At 43.0% G+C, this 11,550-nt stretch overlaps 1 pseudogene; it reads right to left on the bottom strand.

Moving 5' to 3' along the window:
• Window positions 1–338: 338 nt before the first annotated feature.
• LOC148801312 (uncharacterized) lies at window positions 339–4,421 on the bottom strand (annotated as a pseudogene).
• Window positions 4,422–11,550: the final 7,129 nt, after the last annotated feature.

Here is an 11,550-nt window from a genome sequence, read left to right as displayed (position 1 = left end):
CCACCTAGAATGCAGCTTACCTGGCATGAGTTGAAGTCGAGAATTATACAATAAGACCTTTTGTCCAATTTTAAATTGTTTTCTTAAGAATGCATTGTCATGGAACGATTTGGTCTTTTCTTTGTAGATTCTTGAATTCTCGTATGCCTCTAACCTCAACTCTTCCAGCTCTTGCAACTGGAGCTTCCTTTCCTTCCCTGCTTCTTCCATATTCATGTTGCATTGCTTGATTGCCCAATAGGCCCTATGTTCAATTTCCACCGGCAAGTGGCAAGATTTGCCAAAAATTAACCTGTAAGGGACATACCTATTGGGGTCTTGTAAGCTGTCTGATATGCCTAGAGAGCATCATCTAGATGTAGGTTCCAATCCTTCCTTCCTGGATTCACCGTCTTTTCCAAGATGGACTTTACCTCTCTATTGGAAATTTCAGCTTGCCGTTAGTCTGGGGATGATAAGCAGTGGTAATTCGGTGATGCACCCCATATCTTCTCAACAAGACTTCAACTGTTCTATTGAAAAAATGGGTCCCTTGATCGCTTATGATGGCTCGAGGCATGCCAAACCTACTGAAGATGTTAGACTTTATAAACCCTACAACACATTTAGAATCATCAGTTTTGGTGGCTTTGGCTTCCACCCATTTTGAGACATAATCGACTGCCAAAAGTATGTAAGAAAAACCACAAGAGGGGGGAAATGGTCCCATGAAATCAATGCCCCAAACATCAAATATTTCACAAATAAGAATGGGGGTTTGGGGCATCTCATTCCTGTGAGATAGTGTACCTGTTTGTTGACATCTTTCATAGTTTTTACAAAACCAGTAGGCATCTCTAAATAGGGTGGCCCAATACAGCCCACTGTCCAAGACTTTTCGAGCAGTCCTCTTTGGCCCAAAATGGCCCCCACAAGCGTAATTATGACAAATCCTTAGAATCGACATCTGCTCCTCTTCAGGGACACATCTCCTAATCATTTGGTCAGAACAAAATTTCCATAGGTAGGGTTCATCCCATACATAATATTTTGCCTCATACCTGATTTTATTCTTTATGGATCTACTAAGGTCATTAGGCAAAATTCCAGTGACCAAGTAATTCACAATGTCAGCAAACCATGAAGTCATACCTCTCATGTGGAACAACTGCTCATCAGGAAACAACTCACAGATGGGAGAGGAGTCCTCTCGTCTTTCACCAACCTACTTAGGTGATCAGCCACCGAATTTTCAGCTCCCCTTCGATCCTTGATTTCTAGATCGAACTCTTGGAGCAAGAGTATCCACCTTATCAGCCTCGGTTTTGACTCCTTCTTTGCTAGTAGGTATCTCAAAGCTGCATGGTCCGAAAAAACAATCACTTTAGAGCCAAGCAAATATGACCTAAATTTGTCTAAAGCAAACACAATAGCTAATAGCTCTTTTTTAGTGGTTGTGTAATTGCTCTGTGCAACATTCAACGTTTTGGAAGCATAGTGAATGACATGGCTCTTCCCATTTATTCGCTGCCCTAGAACAGCCCCTACTGCATAATTGCATGCATCAGTCATGATCTTAAAGGGCAAGTTCCAATCGGGTGGTTGAATGATGGGTGCAATGGTTAATAAATTTTTAAGCTTGTTAAATGCTTTCTTGCACTCATCATCAAAATCGAAAGGCGCATCTTTTTGTAGCAAACTGGACAATGGTAGGGCAATTTTTGAAAAATCTTTGATGAACCTGCGATAAAAGCCTGCATGTCCAAGAAAAGAACGAACCTCCCTAACATTTGTAGGGTAAGGTAAACTCACAATCAAATCAATTTTTGCCTTGTCGACTTCTATTCCTCTGGCTGAAACTAAATGTCTCAACACAATACCCTCCTTCACCATAAAATGACATTTTTCATAGTTTAAGACAAGATTTGTTTACACACACCTATTCAGAATTTTACTTAAACTATTCAAGCAGTCATCAAACGAATCACCATAAACAGTAAAATCATCCATGAACACTTCAATGCATTTTTCAATAAAATCAGAAAATATGCTCATCATGCATCTTTGAAAAGTGCTTGGAGCGTTACACAAACCAAAGGGCATTTGTCTGTAGGCAAAAGTGCCGAATGGACAAGTAAATGTCGTTTTCTCTTTGTCCTCCTGCGTAATAACAATCTGATAATACCCGGAGAATCCGTCGAGAAAATAGAAGAAAGCCTTACCTGCCAGCCTCTCTAGCATCTGATCAATGAAGGGTGGGGGAAAATGGTCCTTTCGAGTGGCCAAGTTGAGTTTTCGAAAATCTATTACATTCGCCAACCACCTTGTACCCTCATGGGACTTAGTTCATTATTTTTATTTTTTACTACAGTCATCCCAGTTTTCTTAGGCACAACATGAATAGGACTTACCCATTTGCTGTCTGAAATTGGATAAATTATCCCTTCATCTAACAGTTTAAGCACCTCTTTCATTACCGGGTTGAGTTTCTTTTGTGGTTCTCTAACCGGTTTGGCATCATCTTCCAAAAGGATCCTATGCATGCAAATCGAGGGGCTGACCCTTTTTATGTCGGCTATGGTCCAACCAATCGCCTCCTTATGGTCCTTTAGGACTTTGATGAGCCTCTCCTCTTGCTCCTCAGTCAACCCTTTTGCAATGATCACAAGCAGTGTCTCTTTTTCGCCCAAGTAGGCATATTTTAGGTGATCAGGTAGGGTCTTTAGTTCCAGCTCCAGAACCTGCAAAACAGAGGGTAGCAGCCTTGTGTGAGAAACTTTCAATTGAACATCAGAAGTACTTACCTCCTGTTTAGGTTCTGGAGTATCATAGGATGCATCGATCTGTCCGATTGTGCCTTATATTCCAGCTCATCGTCCATGTCCTCCTCTCCAAAGACTTCCTGCACAATTGAATCGATAGTATCAATAGAGCAGATCGAATGACACTCACTAGGATATTTCATTGCATCAAAAATATTAAATTTTACAATCTCTCCGTCAAACTCGACGGAGAGGGTACCCTCGTCCACATCTATTTTGGTCTTGGCCGTTTTCATGAATGGCCGACCTAATAGACGTGGGGTTGAACTCGTGGCTGTGTCTTCTTCCATCTTCAGGATGTAAAAATCAGCTGGAAAGATCAAATCATTAAACTGCACTAGTACATCCACAACAATCTCTTCTGGGTATGCATTAGAATGATCAGCCAATTGAATAACAACTCTAGTCTCTTTTAAAGGACCTACTCTCAATGCACAGTAAATTGAGTATGGCATGACATTAATAGATGCACCTAAGTCCAGCATGGCACGCTCGATTCGTTTATTGCCAATCACAGGGTAGGGTAAACATACCTAGATCAGCACGCTTTTCTGGCAGGGTCCTCTTGATCACGGCTGAAACGTTCTCTCCCACTCTTACCTTTTCATCAATTTGCAGTCTCCTCTTGTTAGTGCATAACTCTTTCAAAAATTTTGCATATTTAGGGATTTGTTTTATTGCATCTAGCAAGGGAATGTTGATCTCCACCTTCCTGAAGGTTTCTAACACTTCTTGTTCATATTCCTCTTTCTTTGAACTTGCCAACCTGCTAGGAAAAGGTGGTACAACATTAGTAACCTTAGGGAGACGGGGGTCCGATTTTACCTCAATGGGGCTGTTGTTTGACCCTTGTCCTTCCTCTTCCTTGGCTGGCTTCGATGGTGAACTTGGTTGGGACTGAAACTCTCTTCCACTCCTCAACACCACCGCACTTGCATTCTCTTTCGGATTAACTACCATTTGTGAGGGTAGTTTCCCAGAGTTCTGCGCCTCCAACTTGCTGATGGAAGTGGCAAGTTAGCTAATTTGGTTCCCCAAATTCTGAATGCTGGCTCTCGTTGCCTACTGAAATTGCTGAGTATTAGTAGCGAGAGCCTTAACTATATCATCCAAAGACATACCTGAATTTGGGGGTTGGCCTTGTGCAGTGATGGGTGTTGAAAATTGGGGCTGTCGACTGAAAAATTGGGGCAGATATTTCTGCTGTCCTCCTTGGGACCTATATCTTAAGTTTGGATGATCTCTCCACCCCGGATTGTAATGATTGGAGTAAGGATCATACTTTCGTTGGGGCTGGCCCAGGAATCCTCCCACGGCATTGACTTGCTGCATCGGGCCATTTTGTAGTGATGGACACATGTTCGAAGGATGTCCAGGGATCGAACAGATACCACACACCCTGGCAGTTTGTAACTGTCCCGCTGCGAGCTGCTTAACCAAAGCAGTTAAATCAGAAATCTGGTTTTCTAAATTTGCATGGCTTACCTCGTTAACCCTTCTAATGGTACCTTCTGTCCTTGTACCGAATTGCTGAGAATTTTTGGCCATATTGGAGATTAATTCCCTGGCCGCTTCAGGTGTCTTGTTCACTAGAGCTCCTCCACTGGCTGCATCGGCCATACTTCTATCCATGGGCAGAAGCCCTTCATAGAAGTACTGGATTAACAATTGTTCAGGAATTTGGTGGTGGGGACAACTAGCAACAAGTTGCTTAAACCTTACCCAATATTCATATAATGTCTCCCCACCAAATTGCCGAACTCCACATATTTCTTTTCTTATATTTGCAGCCCGGGATGCAGGAAAATATTTTTCTAAAAATATCCTATTCATTTCATCCCATGTGCGTACTGAACCGGAAGGGAGAATATACAACCAATCCTTTTCTTTATCTCTTAAAGTAAATGAAAAGGCTATGAATTTTACGTGGTCCTCGGTCATACCGTGGGGTTTCATGCTTGAACAGACGATATGAAATTCCTTTAGATGTTTGTGAGGGTCCTCACCTGGGAAACCTGTTAGACAGTTTTGTATGCCCTTAGCTTCAATCATTTTGATGTACTTTTGTTATTTAGTGGAAATAAATAAAGTGCATGTTTGATTCATGTTGTTTGGTTTAATTCTGTGTAAAACCCTAAAAGTGGACATTTGTAGAGACTCATGTTAGTTTTAAATGTTCACAGCCGTTGGATAAGTCTGGGGAGATTTATCCTGCCAAGGCTGATACTGGTGTGCCACCAAGTGTTGGGATGACCTGTCTCAGCCATCAGGGTAAGACCCGAGGCACATACAGCATGGGATTACTTGAATCCTTGAACCGGACTAGATTTCCAGTCTTGCCCTGGACCTTGGAGATAGATGGGCAAAACTGGAAAGTTACACCTAACCCCTAAACTCGATTATGACACTTCACTAGGTGCTGGATCAGGCTGCCTTTGATATGCCAATCAGTGAGATCCTTAGTGGGGATCAAAACCTGGGTATGTTGGGGCAGTTTGAGAATTCATCTGAGTGGGTGGTCATAGTGACAGAATCAGCCACTTTGTCGGACAAAGGGTAATGATCGGGAATGCACTCTCTCTGATGGAAACCAAACTGCCGGCAGTTGATTTCAATCGTTGTAATTTTGATTTTGCAAAATTAATATATTTACATATATATGTACGGTTTCAAAATGTTTGCAAATGGTTTTAATTCCCGGGATCCATGTGAGAGGAGAGTGCGGCACTGTTCCTTGCAGCCGAGGGAGAGGTCCTCTCTTGTCGGGCAGTGCTTGATCATTAAGGGCTGAGAGGTTAAGTGTAAGACCATTTAGGATAATACCTGATGGGCTAATCTTGCACCTGCCCACAGTCCCTGGGTTTTTATAAGATGGCTTGGCCCAGGGACCACTTAATGTAAGTGTTGGGCCCATAGGGTTCATACGATGGACTCAAGGGGTTCATTGAGATTTTCAGTGAATTCGGCTGGGCCTTGTATTAAAGGCTGGGCCGAACCCATGTGGCTGGTGTGTAGATCAATGCTTGGGTCCCACGCCATACAAAGAAGCCCAACTGGGCAGCAGATTGGAAACTAATTAAACACTGAATACTTAATGGGCCAAAAGCCCATTTCGAGGTGGGCTGATATGATCACCCATCAATGGGGCGAATTTGAGATTGAAGTTAGCAAAAAGGATTGGGCTCTTAGCCTTATCCACTCTTAGAGACCAAATTCAAATCAGATTTGAATCTGGTAACCTCCTGATAAGATCAGGAGTAAGCTAACTCTATCTGGGAAAGGGATTAAGATTATCCCCTATCCAAATACTGATTTGGATTGGGATAACTCCTAATTAGGAGATTTCTTAATCAAGAAGAAAGGGAGGAGATTTTCGAATGACCCCAAGAGAGGGAAATCAGATTTCGATCCAAGAGGTTCTGGTAAGCAAGAAGGGTTCCTGCGAATTGAGATTAGATCTCATTCTCTCCAGAAAAGAAAACAGTTCAGCCTTTTCGTTTCTGGAAATCTCCTCCTGCCGCCGCCATCTGCATTATTGTAAGATTTGATCTTTGCAGAAAAGAAAGTCAAGAAACCAGTTCTTGACATCAGTCTTGCAAGAAAGACTGAAAGAATTCAGTGTTTAGTACATCCAGGGGATTCTTGTGAAGGATCCAGTGTGTAGGACGCACCCTGCTGGTTCTGTTCCATCCACAGCTGTGTCATCTTCAGCAGGGACAGATCTTGGAGCTTTCTTTGGGCGTGAACACCAACTTTGGGAGATACTGCTTCTCCGGATCAGGTATAATCCTCCCATTTATCTTTTGGTACAGATCTGGTTTGATTAGGGTTCAAGTAGATCCTTGAATATTGTATTCTAAATTCAGGGAATATGATTCCCAGTTGGGAGAAGGTAGGAAATTTTTGAAATTCGCCCCACCCATTCCGCAACCTTTATGGCGTCCATTAGATGGATCCTACCATTCTTTCAGTGGTATCAGAGCCACAGGTTCGAATCTTGAACCAAAAGAAAATCAGATCTGACCCTGCGCAGATGGATAGAAGGTGTTCTTTCAAGATTTGCGCAGATTGTTTTCTTTTTTCAAGAAACTGTTTCTTGTTAAGGGCGATTGATCTGAAATTAATTTCTATTAAATCCAAAATTTATTTGGAATTGTTCTTTATTTATTTTGATTGAATGGACTGTTCAAACCTGGAGATCGCAGTGCAGTTTTAGCGCAGATGCTCTGCGCACCCTTTTTTTCTTTTCTATTTATTTATTTCATTCAATTCGGTCTGTAAATAATTTTTTTTTTATTTTTAGACTGAATGTATAGGATTTGATCAAGAATGTAATTAATAGAAATAGGATTTCTGTTATTTTTCTTGATTAAAGAAGATGGAAGGAGATGGCGGCGCTGGAGATTTGTAGATGGAGAAATCGTTTTCTGCGATTTGCAGTTTATGAAACGTCAACCCTTGTGATTAACCTCTGTTTTGCAGGTGGTGCGAACAGTCCATAATTGTTTTGTGTTTGCTAGAAATCAAAACTATTAATTTCAGATCATTCAATAATTAATTCTTGAATTGAAAATCAGTTTTGGACCATTTCAGACTAGATTGGACCAAAACTGTTTGAACCGAATCTGGGTTTCGAAAGGGGCTGTTCTCAGTCCAATTGTCTCACACTTTTGTTCCAAATCTGATGTTCAATCACAGGAATTAATTCGGCCCACCTGTAAAGCCCAGTTTTAAAGGGTTAAAACTGCAAAAGCCCATTATTGTGAGATAAGCTGTATGGGTCGAACTGCTATCTGCGATTCTGCCCATACACCTAGTGGACATTAATCGTTAATGACTTGGTTTTTAAATGGGCCGTTGAATGGGCTTTACAGCAATTAATTGATTGGATCAATTCCTCCTTTACATGTGATGTTTGGATGTTTGATGTGCTGCGACCATGGGCCATAAGTACTTGGCCCGTGATGACTCGTTAGTGGCTCTTGCGCACACCATGGCTGAATGCACATCATTGCCATGGTGTTCCTGAAGGTCATTGGATGACCCCCTCTTTGCCTGGTGGGCCCCACAACCCTGAAAAGGGATGCGTACGGAACCCCTAGCCGATTAAGGCCCACCAGAAATCTGACTTTATGAAAGTCAGTGGGAGCCACTTTGGTTTGACCTAAATTAGAACTAGCCCATAATTTTGTTCCCTCCAGCAAATATGAATGCAAGTGATAGGGAGATCCATATGATGGACTCTCTACAGGCCTTCCGTCATTAGCACAATGATGGGTCCATCAGTAATGAGGAAACGCACCATAAAATTGGGCTATCCATTTGCTGTTGGATCTGTTGGAGTGTTTCATAAGATGATAGGGGCGTCATAGACCGATGTGGGAGGGGCTTCACCAGAAAATGGGAACTCTCTCACGGTACCTTGGCGTAACCTGAATATGATGGGTGTGCACTCACTGGACAGAAGGGTTTACCTGAAAACGGCTCTGAACCTTGTCTGACAGAGGCCAAAGGGAAACTCATTTGATGAGTGGATATGATCCGTCACAGAAAGGTGGTGGGGTTATGCAGCTGAAACAGTTGGCTTCACGCACCCCATGTGATTTCCCACATTTCCAGAGACATTTCGTCGTCTCCGTCGCTGAGATAGGAGGGAAATCTCAGAGATGAACAAATGGGAATGGAACATAGATTAAAAGCCATATCTATGTAGGTAAACATGAATCAAACTAAGGTTGTGGACTAATGATTTTGCTGTTTTATCAGAAAATGGCAAACGGTCAATTTGCAAAGCTTCTAGACGATAACAAGCTTAAGGGCCCAAACTATGCCGACTGGTACAGAAATCTTATGCTGGTCCTAACTTCTGAAAAGTTAGACAAGGTAGTGAAAAATCCTGCCCCGGAACGTCCGGGTGATAGGGCTTCTGAGGCCCGTAGGAGGGACTACCAAGATTGGGAGGATAAGAACTCCCTAGCCCGCTGCTTTGTCATTGCCTCATTAGACAACTCAATACAGAGGCAGTTCGATCAGATCGAACTTGCCAAGGACATATTGGACAGTCTAAGGACAATGTATGAGGAGCAGAACCGTTCTACTCGACAGAAGGTCCTGAAATTGTTCATGACCGCGCAGATGACCAAAGGGCAGAAAGTTCATGACCATTGTCTTCGGATGATGGGATACATCAACGAACTTGAAGCTCTTGGATCCGGGCTAGATCTTGGCACGCAAGTGGATGCCATCCTAAATTCTTTGCCCTCTTCCTTCAATGCGTTCACTATGAACTACAATATGAATAAGCTGAATGTCAGCGTCCAGGAACTCAGCAATATGTTGCAGAGGGCCGAGGATTTACTCAAGAAGGATGAGCCTGTGGTTATGCTTGCTGAAGCTAACAAATCGGGCAAGAGAAAGAGAAAGGCAAAGAAGCCCCAGAAGAAGACTACCAAACCCAAGAAGCAGAAGAAGAACAAGGCATCTGATGTCTGTCACTTCTGCAAGCAGACCGGCTACTGGAAGAGGAACTGTCCTACCTACCTGGAATCTAAGAAAGGTAATATCGAAACTTGTGTCATAGAAACTAATATGTTAGTTACTTCTGTGTCTTGGTGTGTTGACTCCGGGGCTTCAACTCATGCGTGTAACTCACTGCAGGGGTTCAAAGTTAGCAGAAGGTTGAGTGAAGGTGAAGTGACACTGTTCTTGGGAACAACTGCAAGTGTCGCAGCTGCGGCAATAGGAACCGTAGAATTAGTTTTTAAAGAAGGAGTCCTTGTACTTAAAGATTGTCTTTATGTACAGAACTTGAGAAGGAATTTAATTTCTGTTTCAAAATTGTGTGCTGATGGATATACTGTTTACTTTAGTAATATGATTACTGTTAAACGGAATAATAAATTCATCGCATGCGGGGAACTAGAGAACGGTCTCTATGTTCTGCATCCTTCTTTGGAAACTAACTTAACCGAAACTACGTCGGTCGAAAATCCCAAGAAAAGGACTCGTGATACAGTAAATCCCACGTGCCTCTGGCATTACCGACTTGGCCACATCGGTGTCGACCGAATCACAAGATTGGTAAAGGATGGCCCTTTGGATTTTCTAACCGTAGAAAATCTTCCCACTTGTGAACCTTGCCTCCAAGGTAAGATGACTAAGCGGCCATTTGACGGTAAGCCTGAAAGATGTGCAGGCACACTTGACCTAATACATACTGATGTATGTGGTCCCCTGAGTGTTAGGACACGGAATCAACACGTGTACTTCATCACCTTTACAGATGATTTTTCACGATATGGTTACGTGTACCTAATGAGACATAAGTCTGAATCATTTGAAAAGTTCAAAGAGTTCAGACAGGAAGTCGAGAAACAGTTAGGGAGAGAAATTAAGGCCCTTCGATCAGATCGAGGTGGCGAGTATCTCTCTGACAAATTCAGGGACTACTTAAAGGCCAATGGGATAGTGTCACAACTAGCTCCTCCTGCTACACCTCAACTCAACGGTGTTTCAGAGAGGAGAAATAGGACCTTGTTGGACTTCTGAGGACTCTCTCCAAGAAATAGGACCTTGTTGGACTTCTGACAAATTCAGGGACTACTTTCGGGCACGGAGTCACTCTCTCCAAGAAGATGTCTCCCAAGACTTCTGAGGAGATTGAGAGCATGAGAGACGTTCCCTATGCCTCAGCTGTGGGGAGCATCATGTACGCCATGTTGTGCACTCGCCCGGACATAGCTCAGGCGGTGAGTGTGGTAAGCAGATTCCAGGCAAACCCAGGATAGGAGCATTGGACTGCTGTGAAGAACATACTCAAATACCTTCGAAGGACGAAAGAGTTTTGTCTATATTCGATGGTAGTTCACTGCAAGTTCTAGGGTATACCGATGCCGATTTCCAGTCGGATCCAGATGATAGAAAGTCTACATCTGGGTATGTTTTCACGATAGGATCGTGTGCTGTTTGCTGGAAAAGCAGCAAACAGGGGTCCACTGCAGACTCCACAACCGAGGCCGAGTACATTGCCGCAAGTGAAGCTGCCAAGGAAGCCGTGTGGATGAAGAAATTCATACACGAATTGGGAGCGATTCCATCCAGCACATCACCCATCCCGTTGTTGTGTGACAACAATGGAGCGATCGCCCAGGCTAAAGAGCCTCGGGCCCACTCGAAGTCAAAGCACATCGAGAGGAAGTACCATGTACTGCGGGAGATCGTTGGTAGAGGGGACGTCCTAATTCAAAAGGTAGCATCAGCGGATAATGTGGCAGACCGATTGACTAAGCCACTGACATAGAAGGTGTTTGAGAAACACGTGGAAAGTATGGGACTCCGGCTTATACCAGATTGGACCTAAGTGCAAGTGGGAGCTGTTAGACAGTTTTGTATGCCCTTAGCTTCAATCATTTTGATGTACTTTTGTTATTTAGTGGAAATAAATAAACTGCATGTTTGATTCATGTTGTTTGGATTAATTCTGTGTAAAACCCTAAAACAGGACATTTGTAGAGACTCATGTTAGTTTTAAATGTTCACAGCCATTGGATAAGTCTGGGGAGATTTATCCTGCCAAGGCTGATACTGGTGTGCCACCAAGTGTTGGGATGGCCTGTCTCAGCCATCAGGGTAAGACCCGAGGCACATACAGCATGGGATTACTTGAATCCTTGAATCGGACTAGATTTCCAGTCTTGCCCTGGACCTTGGAGATAGATGGGCAAAACTGGAAAGTTACACCTGACCCCTA

This window comes from Nelumbo nucifera, chromosome 3 (assembly GCF_055504915.1).
Source record: "Nelumbo nucifera cultivar China Antique chromosome 3, China Antique-T2T, whole genome shotgun sequence".
NCBI classification, from domain to species: Eukaryota; Viridiplantae; Streptophyta; class Magnoliopsida; order Proteales; family Nelumbonaceae; genus Nelumbo; species Nelumbo nucifera.
The sequence above is the reverse complement of the archived record's forward strand: the minus strand, read 5'-3'. Positions and strand labels throughout refer to the sequence as shown.